The sequence below is a fragment of the Lutra lutra genome, chromosome 1 (assembly GCF_902655055.1).
Source record: "Lutra lutra chromosome 1, mLutLut1.2, whole genome shotgun sequence".
NCBI classification, from domain to species: Eukaryota; Metazoa; Chordata; class Mammalia; order Carnivora; family Mustelidae; genus Lutra; species Lutra lutra.
Window position 1 is genome coordinate 118525644 of NC_062278.1, and position 18779 is coordinate 118544422.

General features: G+C 45.0%; 1 long non-coding RNA gene across 1 annotated transcript; it reads right to left on the reverse strand.

The window, feature by feature from the left end:
• Positions 1-971: 971 nt before the first annotated feature.
• LOC125083127 (uncharacterized) lies at positions 972-13803 on the reverse strand. Its single transcript, XR_007122180.1, has 3 exons — positions 13381-13803; positions 11197-11443; positions 972-1414 (listed from the first exon to the last, which is right to left on the reverse strand). It is a non-coding gene; the product is annotated as an uncharacterized LOC125083127 (long non-coding RNA).
• Positions 13804-18779: the final 4976 nt, after the last annotated feature.

Sequence of the window (18779 nt, forward strand, 5' to 3'; positions counted from 1 at the left end):
GGCCAGGTTCTGGCACAGACACCCAGCTGCTGCGGCTTGCCCTTATGGTGCCCTTATGGTGCTTTTGTGCACAAAGGGACATGGCCTTTGTGCAGAAAAGCCCCACCCAGGGCACCTGACCTGGAGCGGAATGCCCATGGTATGGCCACCTCCACCCAGGGGCTTAGCCCAGAGCCTTCGGCTGGACACAAAGTGTATAACCGTCCCCGAGGCAGCCCTGCTCTCAAGGTCACGGCTCCCAACTCCCCTTCCCTCCCCATGAGAAGCCAGGGCAAAGAGACTCAGCCTGCAGGTGCCAGATATGTTATAGATAGATACATATATAACAAATATAGATATGATATATAAATCACACATATAATTATATATAATAATATATCTCATGTAATAATATAATATATATATATATATATAAAATTTCAGTTAATCGCTCAACAATTATGAGAAGTAGGCATTGTTGTCCCCATTTTATAGATGAGGTAACCAAGACTTCAGAGGTGAAGCAATTTGTCCGGAGTCACCTAGCTAGGAAGACATGGTGAGTCTTCACAGAAAAGGACTGACCTAGAGGCTCTCAACGGCTTCCTGGTTCACGCTGCTGAGGAGAGATTTCGCCTGCCTTCTGAGGCAGAAATGCAGGAAAGGGCTTTGTCTGGGAAGCTCTATCACAGCGGTTCTCAAAGTGAGACAGGACCAGCTGCATAGCATGTCCTGGGAAAAATCACCATTTTTTCCAGAAGTGCACTTTTTTTTTTTTTTTGAGATTAAAAAAGTCTCCAATTTGGGGCACTGGGTGGCTCCGTTGCTTAAGAGTCTGACTCTTGATCTCACCTGGGGTGGGGGCGGTGGTCTTGATCTCAGAGTCGTGAGTTCAAGCCCCGCATTGGGCTCCATACTGGTTATGGAGACTACCAAAAAAAAAGTCTCCAATTTGCTTCTCATCTGTAATTTTATTATGATATTCACAGCAATAAAATGGCTTGAGGGCCAGTCAGGGGCATCAAGAGTGGGGTGGGAGGAGGTCGGGGGGGAAGCGGGGGAATTCTCTGTCCTCATCTGAATCCAGGATTGAAGGGAACTCCAGAGGGTGGCGAGGTGGTGGCATCTGGAAAGAAAAGACCAGACCCTGGGGGTCTGGGAAGAAAGTGGTAGGGACCCCCAGAGAGAGCTAAAGGTGGGTCTGTGGGAGAAGGGGGGGTGCTCTCTGCAGGAGGCCTTGTGTGTTCATCTCTGCCGCAGGCCTGCAGGGCTGAGTGTGAAGAGCTGTGCTGAGCTCCGGCATCCGGTCAGAAGTACGAGTCTGGAGCTCCTGGCTCAGGATGCTGCAGCTGTTCTGGGGATCCGCACAATTAGAATTCTCCTAGCGCTCAGTGCCCACAGGAATCCAGTCACGTGGTCAACTTGGTGCCTGGAGCTGGGGTCAATGAGAGCTCAGTCTGAGAGAAAAAGCGTTCCTTCCCTCTGAGACATATCTGCTTTGCTTGTGCACTGCTGGGCTTTTGCTCACAGTAAACATAACCACTTGCCGGAAAAGGATCCTACAAACGACCCTGCTGGGTTTCGGGGTCTAGCCTGGGAGCTCTCAGGACCTTGGGTGGTGAATGTGGGACAAAGAAAATCACTTTTCTTTCTGAGCAGGATTCTGTCAGCCTAACGTTTCTATCAGAGGCTCTTTATGGATATGTCCTCCTCCTTTAATTCATGTTCCTCTCTACCACAATACGGACTTCTCTCCAAGCATGCTGGGATCTGGTTTCTGGATAACTTTAGGACCACAGCTTTAGAGAGACCCCTTCTCTCCTCTCCTGCTCTTCCAGTCAAGAATATATAATTAATTAAGAGGGCAAAAGTTTTCATTAGAATCTCCTGAATCAAAACCAAGTCTGTGATTTCTGGGTTTGGGGAAATGAAAAAGAACCAGATCCCCTTCTCTTCTACTTCCACTGAGGGTCTGGGTGGGAATGCATTTCCTAGTCATTTATACTCGCCTCTCTGATATAAATCTCTTAAATACTTTCCCTCCAACCCACTCAATCCCCCTCTGTTAAATGAAATATTGGACCCACGATCTTGCCCAGTCTGACCCTTCCCTGATCCAGCTTGTTCTTATTACTGATGAACCCTCCCACTAGACCCTAGGACTAACAGCTCTTTCTGGAGAGAATTCATTCCTACCCGTTGTTTCCCCTTTCTTCTGTGCTGCTGCTTTTTGTTTTTCCTAATCAACACCTTCATTCCTGTCAAAGACCTCCTGTCAGAAATCACTACTCTCCTGTGTAATGGGCACTAATGTTCTGTCAGAAATCCATGCTCTTGCTATCAGCAATCACTATTTTCCTGTCAGAAAGCACTGTTGTGTCAGAAATGACCACTCTTCTTTTAAAAGTCACCGTCCTAAGAGAAATCACACTCTCTTCAGAAATCTTTGTTCTCTTGTCAGAAGTCCACTAACATCCTGTCAGAAATCAACATTTTCTGTCAGGAAATCCGTTTTTCTGTCATAAACCATTGCTCTCCTGTCAAAAATCCCTGGTCTCCTGTCAGAAATTCCTGCTCTCCTGATCTCTGTTTCTTGTCAGAAGTCATTACTTTCCCATAGGAAATCATTGCTCGTTGCCTGAGCCTTCTCTCCACAAGATATTCAGAGCTGTTCCTTATGCTTTGACATGGGTAGATTTCCTGTGACTTCTTCACTGCTGGCTGTTCACACCTGCTTTGCTGCATCTTTTTAAGCTCAGTGCAGGGGCACCAGGGAATCCACACCACTGGGAATCCACAGTCCCTTATGCCTCTCCTGAGTGATTACAGACAAATCCTTTTTGCTGGCTGGACCCCTTCCTCATCTTGTTGATAATATCACCTACTCTGCCTATTTCACAAGGTTATTTAATTCAGATCAATGACAGTTCTGACTTTCAGAACCGCTACTTTGATTGAGCCGACATCTCTCTGCCTATAATTTTCTGTCACTGTTGTCCCACAGGGCTAGTCTAATACTTCTGTGCCACAGCCTTCTGACCTCACCCCTGAATCTTCTCTTACCCAGTGAAAATGCCCCCAGTTCTCTAACATCCGGATTAACCTGCTCAGTTCCTTGTATGGCATGGTTTCCAGACCTGTTACCAGCCTCCCTGCCCCTCCTAGTGCCTGACATGTTCTAGTTTGTCTGGGTTTCCCTCAGAGTGTGGTCTGAGCAGTTCAGGGGAGAACAGGATTATCATTGCCCTCCTTCTAAAGCAGAGTATTAATATGGCCAAGATTGCATGAGTTTTTGTACCATCTACCATGTAGAATCTTCCCAGCCAGAAGCTCCATTTAGTCAAGTAATTCTTTTTCCTTATCAGAGGCTTGTAATTTTCTTTGAATAGATTTTTTTTTTCTTTGAATAGATTTTGCATGTCCTTTTAGGTTAATTTCAAAAAACTTAATGTTTTGGAGTCTTTAGGGAATTAGATATATTTTTTATTGTATTTTTTTCTAGCCTTCATCATTAGAATCTAGAAATGGTATTGATTTAATTTTAATCTTAAAATCTGCAGTGTTGCTGAACAGATTTGTCATTTCTATTAATGTTCCTAGAATGCTCTGTATCTTTCTTGGAGTCCTACTCATTCTGTCTTACAATGGGGAAAGCTTTGTTTATGGCAAGCTAGAGCAGTGCTCCACGCTGTGGCATTTTCTCCTAAGAAGCGCTCAAAATGGGTGACAACACTCTCTTAAGCAGGTGTTTGGCTGGCTACGTCTAAAAAAGTATATCAGGGGAAAAAATGAGGATGGCATTATTAGAAGGAAAATCTTTTTTTTTTTTTTTTTTTTTTTTAAGTAAGCTCTATTCCCAGTGTGGGGCTTGAACTCACCATCCCAAGATCAAGAGTCACATGCTCTATCAACTGAGTCAGCCAGGTTCCCTTAGAGGGATAATCTTTAATTAATTCTGGTTTCTATTTTTAAAAGTACATCATTCAATAACTCTGGTAATTCAACCATTAATAGCAACAAATTGCTTACCACATACTTCACAACTGAGCAGTGATCACACCAAAATTAAGAACACCTGGCCTGATGACTAAGACAGGATTTTCACTTTTAAAATGGTGAATTTTAAGGTATGTGAATAATACTCCCCCCCCCCCCCAAAAACCCACAAAAGCTCAGGAAAAGTTAAAAAAACAAACAAACATAGGCATTGGAGGCAAGATGTTGAGTTTTTATCCAGCTGTGCCTCTAATAGGCTCTATAGCTTTAGGCAATTACTTGATTTTGAGTCTCAGTTTCCTCCTATGCAGAATGGGATTATGAATTTCCTCTCCTTCACTCCACTGAGAAAAGAAACTCTCCTCCGCACCTTATCAACATGTGGAGTGGCCAATCAAAACATCTCCTTTTCCTAGACTTAATGATTGGTGCAGATGTGCCCACATGATCCAAAGAGGATCAGTCAAGGTCAAGAAGGGAGCTGATGTGACTCAGGGGACTCTACCTCTGAAATTATAAACTGTAAGGCTCATGGAACCAGGGCTACTGGAAGTCTTTTTTTTTCTTTTTTTAATCACAGGGAAAGAACATACTAGAAAGTAAGCTAACACAGAGGAGATGGAACGAGTGAGAGATTCTGACGACATTGTTTGAACACATGGATCCAGTCTAGCCAGAGCTGGACAACCCCTGATATTTTCATTTGTGTGTGCAATTAAGTTCCTTTTTTTCCTAAGCTTGTTTGAGTTGAGTTTCTGTCATAAGCAACCCATAGAGACCAAACATAGACATCTACTTTATAAGGCTATTGTGAGAATTATCTGTGATAATAGATGTAATGTATCCCATGCTTGTATATAACATGTATTCAAAAAATTGAAACTTACTATTATCATCATCAAGACCATGCAAGAGATAGGGACAGTTTTGTGTGCTTGCTTTCTGCCCTACAGTAAAGACAGTGCTGCATATAAAGTAAAATCTCAATAAACGTCCTTATGAACAAACTGACATTTTTCTTTTAGTACAGAATTAAACAATGAATTAATCTGAATTTTTCTCTCCTTTCTACTCTTAAGAGATGGAGACAAATCTACAAAATGGAATGAGTGTTGAACCTGGGGGTCAAGAGAACAAGGTTCCAGTTCTGACAGTGCTACTTACATACTGGGTACCCTCAGGAAACCTGTTCTTCTCTCTGGACCTCGGTTTCTCTGTTTGTAAAGCTAGGCTATTGGTGTTAGATGATCTTAGTCCCTTGAAAGCTCTAACCCTGAATTTCAAGGGAGAAGACATCAGGGAATTCCTTCAATTCCCTATGGTTTTGGGGGGGTTAAAAAATTCAATCTCGTGCCCCTTTGGCATCATTCCCCCCATGGCCTCCCACAAGAACACATGGTCAGGGATCAGGTACTTGCTGATGACCACTTTGAAGATTCTGTATCCCCTAGGAAGATTCGAGGAAGTTTGGTACTCCGCTTGCTAATGTAGAAATGTTGCTGAATACATGTTAGGATGATTTTCAGCCACAATGCCTGAAATATAATGTAATATCCAGAAAAATCAATGGAAACAATATTTTTCATTCATCAAGCATTCCTTTAGGGCCTTCTAGACACACACTGTGCCAAGTACTAGGGAAACAAAGGAACTGAGTCCCTGTCCCTGAGGTCTTACGATGACTGTTCCCTGAATGTCTTCTTCATCAAGATTTCACTGGAGTTCAGAGGCAAAGAGAGATCTTGCTAACCTTCTTGGGGGCCCTCTGTTTGCCAGGCACTGGACAGTTTGTGTACATTGTCTTGTCATTTGGTTATAACCTTCCTGTCCTTGTACCTCCCAGAAACACTGATCTGCCAGAGGCATGGAGACATAATACGTTTTGGTAAATCCTTCACACAGAGCCCTGACCCTCCCAGCCTCAACCTCTCTCATCCTGCTGTCTGATCATACATGAAGCTTCCCTCTGGGGTTGAGCCTGGAGCTGCAGGGCCTGTAGGCGTCTGAAGCCCCAGCTTTGTGGAAGACATGATTTTTACTCAAGAATCTGAGTAACCACTTTTATATTGGAAACAAATATTGATAGATCACTGAGTAAACTTGAGGATTTGCACACATTTGAGATTTATCCGGTTTTTCCAGCAAATATTTATTGAATGACTACTGTGTGCCAGGCCCTGGGGATTGAGCAGTAAATAATTCAGTTAAAAAAAAATTCTCACATTCTAGGGAAGTAAACAGACAAAAAGCGTAGTATTTCAGATACTGACAAGTGCTATGGAGAAAAAGAGCGCAAAGAAGGGACCTCATCAGCAGGTCCGGCTTGCAGAAGATTGATCCAGTTTTCTCCATCTGTCTCCTTGGGGCTCCTTGTCCTTTGCCATAAGGACTGCCTGGGTGGGGGTGGGGTAGGAGGATGGTAGGGAGAACCAGAGATCAGCTGGCCGGGGAGCTGCATCTTGAGCATATGGACCCAAGAAGAGGAGATGCTGAAGAAAGGGAAACTGTAATCTTGCGCACCTGGCGGTACCTCATGGCCCAGAACCCACACACTACGGGGCCTCAGTCTGGGCTTAAGCCATCTGCAGCGGGTTTTCTGTCTACATTTCTGCCTCTTCACTCAACATCCCTGCTCGTGTTTCTTGGATGCCTAGGTGGCCACCCTAGAAACCCTCCTTCAGCTGATCACTCCCCTTCACCCTGCTTGACCCAAGCCCTTTGCTCTTTGCGCCCAAAACTGTCCTGCTCTCTGTCACTATCCCACCTCTCGTGGCTATGGAGCTTTACAGGGTGCCAAGCAGTCTCCTGGCCATGCACAGTGGTGATTTCTCATGGCTCACTGCAGGGCACAGGAGAAAGCAAGTCAGAGAAGGGCAGTGGGATATAGGGACAGTCTTACCACATAGGATGGACATAGCAATCCCGTGGCTCTCAAAGTTGACGATGCATCAGAGCCACCTGTGTGCTTGTTCAGCTAGAGACTCTGGGTCCCACCCCCAGAGTTTCCGATTCAGTAAGTCTGGGGCCCCCGTGGTCTAACAGGATCCAAGTGAGTCCTTGGCTGCTGCTCTTGCTGGGGCTGGAGGGAGCTTCCTGCTCTAGGTCAACTGGTGAGGCAGGCTGGCTGCCTTCCGTGCCCCAGCCTCCTGCTGGGCCCTTCCCTCCCCTCTAATTCATGAGCCCTTCTCTCCCTCCACTGTCTTCCCCTCCTAGGCCATCTGGCTTTCACTCTCACTCTAAAAAATGCTTTTGGAATGTGACCTGCAAAAAATTCTACTAAGTGGCAAGTGGCTGGTCACAGCTATCGTCCCCTCCAGGAATATTTGAATTTTGACTGATCCGTAAATCCCCGAAGCTAAATAAATAAAACTCCGATGGTAGGCCTCAGAGGTCAGCTAGTGAATGGGGGCTGTGTTTGGGGGCCTGGAGCCTCTGACACTGTGTAGGTGGCCACTCGTCATACCTCCCGCTGTGTGCCCATGGGGGACCGTCTCCGGCCCCACCTGGATCAGAGCTGAAATTTTGTGACCCTCTGCTCCAGAAGCAGGGAGGCAAAGATGCCATTACTGAAGAGGAGAGCCACTAATGGCAATAATTAAATCCCCCAAGGAGACAGGATCCTCAGTGTCCTTTGTGTTCTGTGTGTCTCTCGCTTTGGTGGCAAGAAAGAAAATCTGCTGTGACAGGCTCGATTGCCCCCTGCCGAGGGACGTCCTGCTGTGCTTGCGTCAGGGCCTGGGTTTGACTTGGAAAAACACACAGAACAGGATTTGAAGAATTAAGGTCATGCCCCGCTACCCCAGGGTTTCAAAAAGAAAGAGTGGGCTGGCTCAGAAGGGTCAGGCAGGGATGCTTAAAGAAGAGGCTGGAAACTAAGGTGCGTGGAGGGAAGTCCGCTATAGCCAAACTGCTCATCCGTCCAGAATTTCACCCCCGAGCGCTTGCCCTCCAATCCTGAAAGGCATGTCTTGGTCTCACTGCCTCTCACCCTGCTCCTGAGAGGCAGCTGGAAAGAATGAATCTGCTGGCAAGACACGGGGCAGAGAGGAAGCAGCAGGGTCTGTAGGGGTTGGCGGGGGTTGTGCCTCCAACCTGATGGGAGGTCAGTGATGGCGGCCCAGTGGCAAGCAACTGCCTGCAAGCCAGAGGCCCAGGTTCTTGTCCTGTCCTGTCCTCTTACCACCTACCAAGGAGTTAGGTGCCATGATTCTAAAGATTCCTGCAGACCCTGAAATTCTCTGACCTCTGCCACCATCGTCTGCTGTGAGGGGTACTTCAGGTAAGAGCTCACGCATGATGACCACACAGATGACACTCTTTTTTTTTTTTTTAAATAAATCTCTTCTCTTGGCCCCAGATGGAATTGCACACAATTCCATGCCTGCGGCAAAGCACTTCTCTGATCTGATGTCAGTGGTTGTTTCTGAAGCCGTGTTCCACACTGGGGAAACCCTCCCTGTTTTCTCCCCTCCGCTCCACTGCCTATCCCGGTTTCCTCCTTGCCGTTCTCATTGGTTTTGCCCAAGGACCTCTGCGATCATCCCATCTATCCTTGTCTGCCCCTGAGACATACCTCTTTTCACGGTGCCCGTGACAACCTAGGTTGGAAGCAACCAGAGTGTGAATTTGTTTCGCAACATGTAACTTTGGTGACATTCCTGTGTGTGTGTGCGCGTGTGTGTGTCTGCGCGCGCGCTTGTATGCGGCCCAAAGATTTACACTGGAGGTGCTGTTAACATGGAGGTTAAGATCTGGGTAAGGTTTTGGCATCACATATACCTAGATTTAAATCCTGCCTCTCTGGGGCACCTGGGTGGCTTGGTTGGTTAAGAGAGTCTTGATTAGCTCAGGTCATGATTTCAGGGTTGTAAGATTGAGCCCCACAGAGGGCTCTGCGCTCAGCAGAGTCTGCTTGAGATTCTCTGTCTCCCTCTCCCTCTGCCCCCTCCCCCACTCTCTCTCTCTCAAATAAATAAATAAATCTTCCAAAAAAAAAAAAATCCTGCCTCTGACACTTATTAGCTGTGTGATCGCGGGCAAACTGCCTAACCTTTCTTAGCTTCAGTTTACTTATCTGCAAATTGACAATAATATGTACCTTAAGAGTTTGCCAGGCATCACTCCTTTCTCAGAGGACAACACTTGTTTCGGAGATAATTAGAATGTTCTATCAGTGTCTTGGGCATGCCTCCTTTCTTGTGGATGACAGCACTTCTTTCTACTGCTGATATCTCTTTGTGGGGCACCCTCATGCTCCCAAAGACACCTGGAATTTGGAGCCAAAGTTCCCCAGGTAGGCTATGCCATCCAAGAGGCAAGCAAATAGAAGAGGCCCCTCTTTTCCTGACCCACTGGCCCATCAGCCTTCATGAGATCACATATCAGGCACACGCAGATTTCTTTCCTGATGGTTTAGGGGGACTTCAGAGAGTACGAGCAGAACCCAGAGAACTAGTGTTGTGGAGCTTTTTCTTAAATCCATAAAGAAAGACTTCAGTCTTCCTATGGAGGGTCTGCTTGGATGCCAGCCCCACTCCTGTGACTTTGGACCTCCAGGGCAGAATTCTGCACACTGTCCACTTTGGTCTGTGCAAGGCCCTTCTCTCCTGTTAGTTATTCATTTCCTTCTCCCCACCCTCCCTGGGCACCCCTCCCATTCTCCTTCCCCTGTAGGCAATTGTGGATTTACTCTGCATCTTTTTAACCAATTTCCTGTGATGTGTGTTGATTTTACGTAAATGGTTCTGTGTCATATTGTGCATTCTTTTTCTCCCTTCTTCCCCACCCCCACCCCCAGCACTACACCTGTAAGGTCCATTTGCGTTGCTGTACTCACTTCTGGCTGGCTTTCCTCCCCCACTTACCCCAGAGTGGATTCTAGGTGACCTTCAACTTCCCCGCCACTGAGAGCGATGCTTCAATGAGCTTCCTCTGACGGCAGCACCTCTTCCCTCTCTGAACCTGACCCACCTACTTTCAGATTGGTCAGCACAATCTCTAATCTTGGGGTCCAACAACCCATAGAGAATGCTCTCTCCCCACATCCTTCTTGAGTTGTGAAGACCCTGGGCAGAGAATTGATGTTTGTGCCACTGTGTCTCATTGGGCCCTCGGGGAGGGGGTCCTAGACCCTTGGTCCTCAACAACAGGAGCTCTTACATGGGGTCCGTATCAGGCCTCGCACTTCTTCTATTGGTTGACCACTTCAAGGGAGCCCTTCTCCCAAAAGCAAACAATTTCCCTCCCTCAGAAACGTAATGTATCCTTCATCAGCAACACATTTCCTCTGCCCTTGGGGTCATCTTGAGGAGATTTTGCGTTTTTTGGGGGGCTGAGAGGGGTCTTGGGGAGGCACAGGTAAGCGTTGCTGGCATCTCAGAAGAGCTTCATTGGATTTTCATGGCTGCTCTGGGCTCTTATGGGAAAGGGCATTGGCCTCAATTAAATTCTTTCTTCAGTAGTTCCATTCTAATAAGAAAGGCTCAGTGGTTTGCCAATTCCTCCCAAAGCTTTATCAGGATTAAATACTGTTCACTGAATGATATCTATTATTATTCAGCAAACTTTTTTTTTTTTTTAATCCTTCTTGTCCTTCTATACTCTGGCTACTTCCTCGGTCAAACTGTCTCTTTTTGGGGGTTCAGAGGAGCTGCATAAGACTCAAGGAGCCCCTCACAAGGAGCCTCAACCCTGGTCATGCCCTTGGCTATTGGTCTGTGTGTCCCAGCTCTACCGGCTTGATCTCTCAAGGCCTCAGTTTTCTTGTTAAAATAAAGGGGGCTGTTGGAGACTTGAAGCCTCCTGGCTCCTGATGTCTAGGAGTTTACAAAGTGTTCAGTATTCCTTGGCATTTCCAAGATGTAGCACTTTTTCTCTTCTGACATCAGCTGTGACTCCCAGCCTCAAACCACTATGACCATAGCTGTGGAATGAGAGCGCCCCAACTCTCTGCCATGTCCTCCTGCCTCTCTAGCCCCCAGCCCTTTTCTGAGGAATCTCTCCATCTCTCGCCTCTTTTTCCTGCTCCTTTTCATATGCTTTCCTCAAGGAATTCCCATCCCCCTCTAGCCTCCCTCCTTGAAAACTGTTCAGGCATGCAGAGTGCGTCCCACCTTTCCCAACCCTCTCTGCAACCCCACCTCCCACACCCTCCCCAGGGTTCCTGCTGGGTAAGTGGAAGCTGAATGTGCTTTGAAGGCACTTACCTTGACCTAGACTTACCCCAGATTCTTGGGGCTCCTCTTCATCAGGAGTAATCTGGGGTGCACCAGAGCTCTCACTATCATGCCAGAGTATCAGGCTACCCCACACCTGCTTCTTAGGAGAGGAGAAGACAGGGACCAAGAAATCTCCTCTATGGTAGACTGATAGGCCTCTGGACCTTTCCCCAGTTTTGAAGAGTTTCGGGCAACTGTCTCCACTACAGACTTGCTCAGGCATCCTTTTGTGCATCCCTCATTCATCGAACCTGGGGACAACCACTGAGATAGATACACTGCAGAGACGTGGCCTTCCATAGCTCACAGAGGAGAATGCATGGATAATGGACAGTGACATGCAGATAGATCCCATCCCCTGCTACCTCTTGCAATGCTTTCTCCTGAAGAGTGGGGATCAGGAGGCAGGTTGGGGTTAGGGGAGGGTCTGACTGAAGCTCTTTACTTAAGCTATCAACACTCAGTTGCAGGGTTGCTCACAAGTATGCTTGTTTCCCTAGACACAGTGGCATAGAGAGCAGAGCGCAGGAATCAGCAGGAGGAAAAAGCAGAGGACTGTGCTGTGATAAATAGGAACGCTCGTCAACTTGCTCTTCTGTTGGCGCTTTCTCCCTTCCACGCCACCTTGCCTTCCTTTTCTCTCAAGAACCCATCCCGCTACAATCTACAGGGGAGGGTAGGAGGCTGGAAGACAACCCTGAGGGAACATATCTTAGCACCCATGGGGACCCTACTATTGGCTCTGTACAAGCCAAGCTGGGAGATGTCCCGTGTTCTTAATAGAATGATCTAGACTGAAGTACTCTTTCAAGCTTGGTGTTACCTTAGAACCACATCCATTTGCTAGATACCAATTTTTAAAAGGATTCTAAAGACACCCAAACTTTGGTGTCATTGGTAGCTTTAACACTATAACATAGATATTTTTATGAAGTTTTCTCCTCAGAGATGAGGAGAAAATGCGGGGTTTTTTTTTTGATGACTGATCTAATCTTTCTCCTGAGTCCTGTCCCTGTTGGGGAATGGATGTAGAGTTAATGGTGACTTGCCAATCAACCGTTTCACGGTCTATTCCAGTTTTGAGAGACCCGTTGGGGTGAAAGCTTTGAAGTTCTGATTCCTTTCCCCTTCCATCATCCCAGCCCTGGGTGGGTGGCAGGGTGTATGGGGAATGGTCTTAGAGCTCTTGCTTGTCACATGCTGGCCTCTGGGCCCTTATGGGCTCCTGTAGCAGGCCAGGTGTCTGACCGGTGTCTGGTTTCCATAGGGGACCTTGTGGTTCAGTCAGGGCCTGGGGTGCCTCCCTTGCTGGCCCGTAGCCTTTGAGTCTCAGCCTCCTCCACCATCAACCCTGAAGCTGCTGATGTGGACTCACTTCATTCCTTATCATGGACCCCCCTGTCAGGCCCGCTTGCTTGTACCTCAGCTACCATCTCAACTTCCCCAGGGGGCTAGGGAACTTCCGAGCCCCTCCACGACACATGACTCCCCACAGGGACAAAACGGCCTTAAAGGTGGAGGTAGCCCAGGGAATGCTTCCAGAAGTTTCCTCTCTTTTTCCCCAGCAAAAGGATCAGTTCACCACTCTCACCAGGGCCAGCAGCTGCAAGAGCTACAATTAGAGCCCCCGAGATGTGGACCATGAAGAGCCAGCTGGGTTTAGAGCAAGATGGCACTGGGAAGGTGGATGATACACTCTTTAGGCCTTGGTAGTGAGACTGGGAGGCCACGGGTGGTCGGGGGTGCATTAATGCAACAAATATTTACAGAGCTGACTGTGTATGTTAGGCTTTATTCTAGACATTAAGAACACAATGGAGAGAGGGAAATGGAGAAGGGCTCTGCTCGCCCTATATTCTAAAAGAGAATGCAGGCATTAAATAAGTGGAAAAAAGCAAACTACAAACAAGAACTATTAAAAAATCTCAGAGATTGGGAAGTGCTACACAAAAAATGAAAGACAGCTAAAGAGAAGTTGTGGGGCCTCTTTGGCGGAGCTGGTCAGGGAAGTTCAGCAACATATATAATAGTTCTTGTGGACCTCTGAATTGAGTATAAATGACCCTGTAATTATTATTGGAGTAAATTATGTTAATCGTCTCCACATACCTTGGAGCGTTTATATGTGTTTTTCTTGACACCCACAGTTTAACTATTTAGCAATAATTCAGTAACAGGCCAAGCTTACCTTGTTTTCTTCTAAGCTTCTGTTAGATTGGATTGAGAGAGTTCTGTCTGTTTCTAGTTGAAGTGGATAGAGTTTTTAAAAAGTTACTTCTTTGGCTCAAACTGCAAATAAGCTTTGCCCAGAGAGCAGTTGCCATGAAGAAAAAAAACGGGGGAAGCCATCCATTCATTAAAGAATGAATCAGAGGAGAGGAAATGGCGGTGTTGGGTGTAGAGAATATGGACCATAAGTCATGAGCAATCTTCTCATTTAGAGTGGATGGGAACATTACACCTCCTTTCAAATTGGTCATTTAACAGAGCCAATAATCAGCCATGGGTCATTTCCACCTAAAATGACCTCTTGTTTTCTCTGAAAGGGTCCTCTTAAGAAAGCACAAATCTCAGGCACGAAGAAGGTCTAACAATAACACCCGACAACAGTATCAGCTGCTGTGACCTAAGAGTTCAGACTTCACAAAAAGAGAAAAGCGAGTGCGGGGAAAAGATCAGCTCATACCAGTTTGGAGGGTGGCTTGGCACCGGGTGGGCGGAGGCAGCCATCACTTCTCCCAGGGAGGACGGCTCATTTGCTCTGCTCCATGATTTAAAGTGCTATTGATTTGTCTGTGACATTCAAGTATTTCTGAAGATTAGGACTTAAAATATTCAGTTTCAGAGAATTTCGCCCCAAATGACCAATCTTAATGGAGATTAGAATGATATATAGAAATGAGAAGAGACTTGAGCAGTATGCCTTAAATCTCATTATGCTTTTACTAGACCCCTTAGCTTTCTGGTCAACATTCCGCTTAATTTTCTTTTCCTCTATGGTGAGATCAATAATCTTAAGTATTATTTCTCAAAATTTCCATTACCAGTGGGAGCTTCAATCAGCAAATAGCCACCACATGCTTAATAGCTTAAACTCACAATACCAGATGGGAGGGATCTAATTCTTCCTTTTTGTTCTGTGAGAAGGAAAATTCACTGTGACTTCAGAGTGGGAAATCTAGGTCAGGATTTGTAAAATCCATCTTCTAGTAGGAGGAGACATTTGTATTTTGGTTTCTCAGGGGACTAGAACCCTCCATGTCAAGCAGAAGGAGGAGAGCTAGATATGTGGGAAAGGGAGGAGCACATGTTGGTCCAAGGAAGCTGCCTTCTTTATGCCATTTGGGTCAGTCGATAATAGGAACCACCCCTGCTGAGCAGGGAGCTAGAGCTGAGGCTCAAATTGCCAGAGTTGGCACATTGGAAATGTAGGTGGTTACACACAGGCATACCTTGGAGATATTGTGGGTTCCATTCCAGGTTGTCGCCATGAAGCAAATATCATAATAAAGTGGGTCAAATGGAATTTTGGGTTTCCTGGTGCATGTAAAAGTTGTGTCTACATTACACTATAGTTTATTCAGTGAGTGATAACATTATGTCTTTAAAAATGTAAATACCTTAATTAAAAATACTTAATTGCTAAAAAATGCTAACTATCATCTGAGCTTTCAGCAAGTCAGTCACTGAACATAGATGACCATGATGAATATAATAATAATGAAAAAGTTCAAAATCTTGCAAGGATTACCTAAATGTGACATAGAGACACAAAGTGGGCAAATGCTGCTGGAAACACGGTGCCAATAGACTTGCTCCATACAAGCTTGCCTTAAACCTTCAATTTTTAAAAAACAAACAAACAAAACCACAAAAAACGCAGTGTTTGTGAAGTGCAATAAAGCTAAGAGCAATAAAACGAAGTAGGCCCATATATGGGAGTACTGGCATGCAGACCCTCTCCTGAGAACCAGCCCCTATCCCCTTCTCAGAGAATCTACTCCCTGCTAAGACCCTTCACTACCCACTCCCTTACCTTCTGCCATTGCTGATTTGACCATGTGTAGACAGCTGGACCAATCAGATGCTCTCTCCGGGGCATGTGGAATTGGGTCTCAGAAACATTGTAAGTTTCTGCTTGCCACTTGAACTGACCAGAATATGAAGCTGGGATTGGGGCACCCATGTTTGGATGTGGTTAAGTGAGCAGAGAAAGATAATTATGAAAGCAAATACTTGCAAAGTGCCAGACATTGTTCAAAGGACTTTCTGTATATTGATTCGTTTAATCTCACAACAATCCTATGAGGTGAGTACACAATTACCTTTAACCATACCTTATAAATGAGGAAACTAAAGAAACTTAAGGAAGTTGCCCAAGGTATGAGTAATTAAATGGTGGGACTAATACTAGAATCTAGGCATTTTGACTCTACATATTGTCCTTAGCCATATGCCAAACTGCTTTCTGGAGCAATGGAGGGAATAAGAGAGAAAGAGAGAGAGAGGATTGGGGCATGTGCCCCTTCAGAGTCAGGTGTAAGAGAAATTATGGCTCTAGAGAGAAAGATTTAGGGAGACAAACCGGCCTACTTGTCATGAGCTTTGCAGTTTTGGGGCCTCTACCCTTATGAAACCTGGCCACACTTCTTGCCTTTGTGTTCCCTTAGATCCCTCTATTTCTAATCAATTTTCTTTTTTGCTTAAGCCAGCTCGAATGGGTTCTGTTCATTGCAAACAAATGATCTCTGACTCAATAAAATGGAATAGGAGGGAACATTTTCCAGCAGGGGGCCTGAGATCAGATAAATTGTGTTATGTGAATCAGCTAGAGAAGTATGTGAGAGATGTTTTAATTTTGTTCTTTCTGAAATTCACAGAGTATACTAAGCAGGGATGATATAATTACTTTAATAACCAAGATCAAACATCATACACAAGTATGGTTTAGAAAAAGGAATGAAATCTCTGCCTGATAGCTAGGGCCTAATACAATCATAGCCTCACTTCCACCTGAATAGGAATTGGACCTAAATTATAGGGATGGCTTTTTAGAATGACAGTAAACCAAGGACTGATCAGTATAGGGTATAAATGAAGGATATAGATGATGCATTCTTAATTAGTCTTACTTTTTGTTTCTTATTTACTGTGCTTTTAATTATTGCATGAATTCCCTATTGCTGCAATACAAATAATCTCCCAAGACTCTGTGGCTTAAACAAACATTGTGTTATTCTCTTTGATGGACTCTGTGGGTCAGGAATTCAGATAGGACAAAGCAGAGATGGCTTGTCTTTGCTCTGCCATGTCTAGGACCTCAGCTGGGTGTGACTGGGGGCTCTAATCACCTAATTTGTGGCTTCTAATTTGTGACTTCACCCAACCTGTCATCCAAAACACGGACAGGTAACTTTTCCATGGGGTTTTTCCATATGATCTAGGTGGTCTTTCTCACAGCACTGCTGCTGGGTACCAAGAGTGAAGATCCTCAGAGGGGACCAGATAGACCAGATCGGTCTATCCTTGGAAGTCATATGACATCCCTTCTTCTACAGAACAAGCCAGCCCGGTTTAAGAGGTGGGAACGTAGATCCCACTATTGAAGGGAGAAATGTCAAAGTCACATAATAAGATTAAATTGGATGGGAGATATTGTTGCACACATTTGTTGGAAAACTAGCACAGAAACAAAATACAATGACAAATGCTGGCTTTTTAAAATAGGCATTCCGTGGAAGTTTATAAGTTCCATATCTTTTTTTTTTAAGATTTTATTTATTTATTTGACAGACAGAGATCACAAGTAGGCAGAGAGGCAGGCAGAAAGAGAGGAAGGAAAGCAAGCTCCCTGCTGAGCAGAGAGCCCCATGTGGGGCTTGATCCTAGAACCCTGGGATCATGACCTGAGCTGAAGGCACAGGCTTTAACCCACTGAGCCACCCAGGTGCCCCAAGTTCCATATCTTTTAAAAAAAAACAGAGCATTTAGTAAATTCTTTTGTGGTCTGACTGAGAATCTCATCACTTGAATGGAACAGTTCACAGCAAGAGGAGCCGATATTCCAGTCTTAATTCTGCCAGCAAAGGACCGTTACTAATGTGAAACTCATGAGAGTTTGGGAGACAGTGCCCATTCCACCAAAGCAGGACAAGTCAGATGTACATCTTCAGACTTTCAACATAGATGATCTCATGGCTATAAAAGGATGGCTCTAAAAATAAAATTTTGAACCTAAAATTGTGAATGATCCTAATGAGGAAGGAAAAGAAGAGATATTCTAAAGAAAACATCATTTTCTGCTGATGAGCTCTGATTTTAAGAGGACACATATAAAGATGGAAGGATGTATATAGAAGAATGTCACTATTTTTTCAGGTTGTCAGAAGAAAACCAAAGCACATTAGAAGTCGAGGTTTCAAGGTTTGGGAGAAACTAGAGATCAATAGCCAGGAAGATTCTTCTGCTTTTGTACAGAAGAACAGGGAAAGAACAACCCATTCCCAAGCTCATCAGATAGTTTGTTAAATAACTAGAGTTAAGAAGGAAAACCTTCACAAAAAGATACAATTTTGTAAAAACTTCCTACAATCCACAGAAAGGAAGCAGAATGTCTTCACTCCTATTTTGCTTTCTTCTTGACCATCATGGACTTTAAAATTTAGGAAGACCGGATGTCCTAGGCTGTTTAAGATAAACTCAACTTGTACCTGTGGTGCAGGTATAAAGTTAATAGCGTTCCTATCATTCTCAGAAGTCCCACTGGGAACAATGGGCAAAATAGGATAGAGACGGGTGCATAATTTGCTGGACCTGGTGAGAAAAGTAAAATGTGGAGGTCCTTGTTCAGAAACTAAGAAAAAAAATGCTGTTAAAGGTACTAAAACATAAAACTTTTTCCTTTTTTCCACAGTTTCTCGACTTGTCATATTTTCTTTTTTTTTTTTTTTAAAGATTTTATTTATTTATTTGACAGAGAGAGATCACAAGTAGACGGAGAGGCAGGCAGAGAGAGCTGAGCAGAGAGCCCGATGCGGGACTCGATCCCAGGACCCTGAGATCACGACCCGAGCCGAAGGCAGCGGCCCAACCCACTGAGCCACCCAGGCGCCCTCGACTTGTCATATTTTCTATGTGTTACTTTATGTTGTTCTAAGTAAAGAATAAATAACATTTTAAGTACTAACATGAATTTTACCTTTCATCTTTATATCATGTAATGCCAATTTTAAAGGCATTTTAAGAGCTTCTTTTTTTTTTTTTTTTTGAGAGAGAGAAAGAGAGAGAGAGCGAGCGCACACGAGAGAGCCTGCTGGGGGTGGAGGAGGGGCAGACGGAGAGGGAGAGAATCTTATGCAAGCTCCATGCAGCCCAATCTCACAGCACTGAGATCATGATCTGAGCCAGGATCAAAAATCAGATGCTTAACTGATTGAGCCTCCCCAGATGTCCCTACATGCAGTATGAGAGCATTTGGCTGGCATGTGGAATCACCAAAATTGCACAATTCCTCTTTTGTAGGTCATACATGTATATGTATTCTATTCTTATCAAAACAGTGGAAATGTGGCAAAACATTGATTGAAC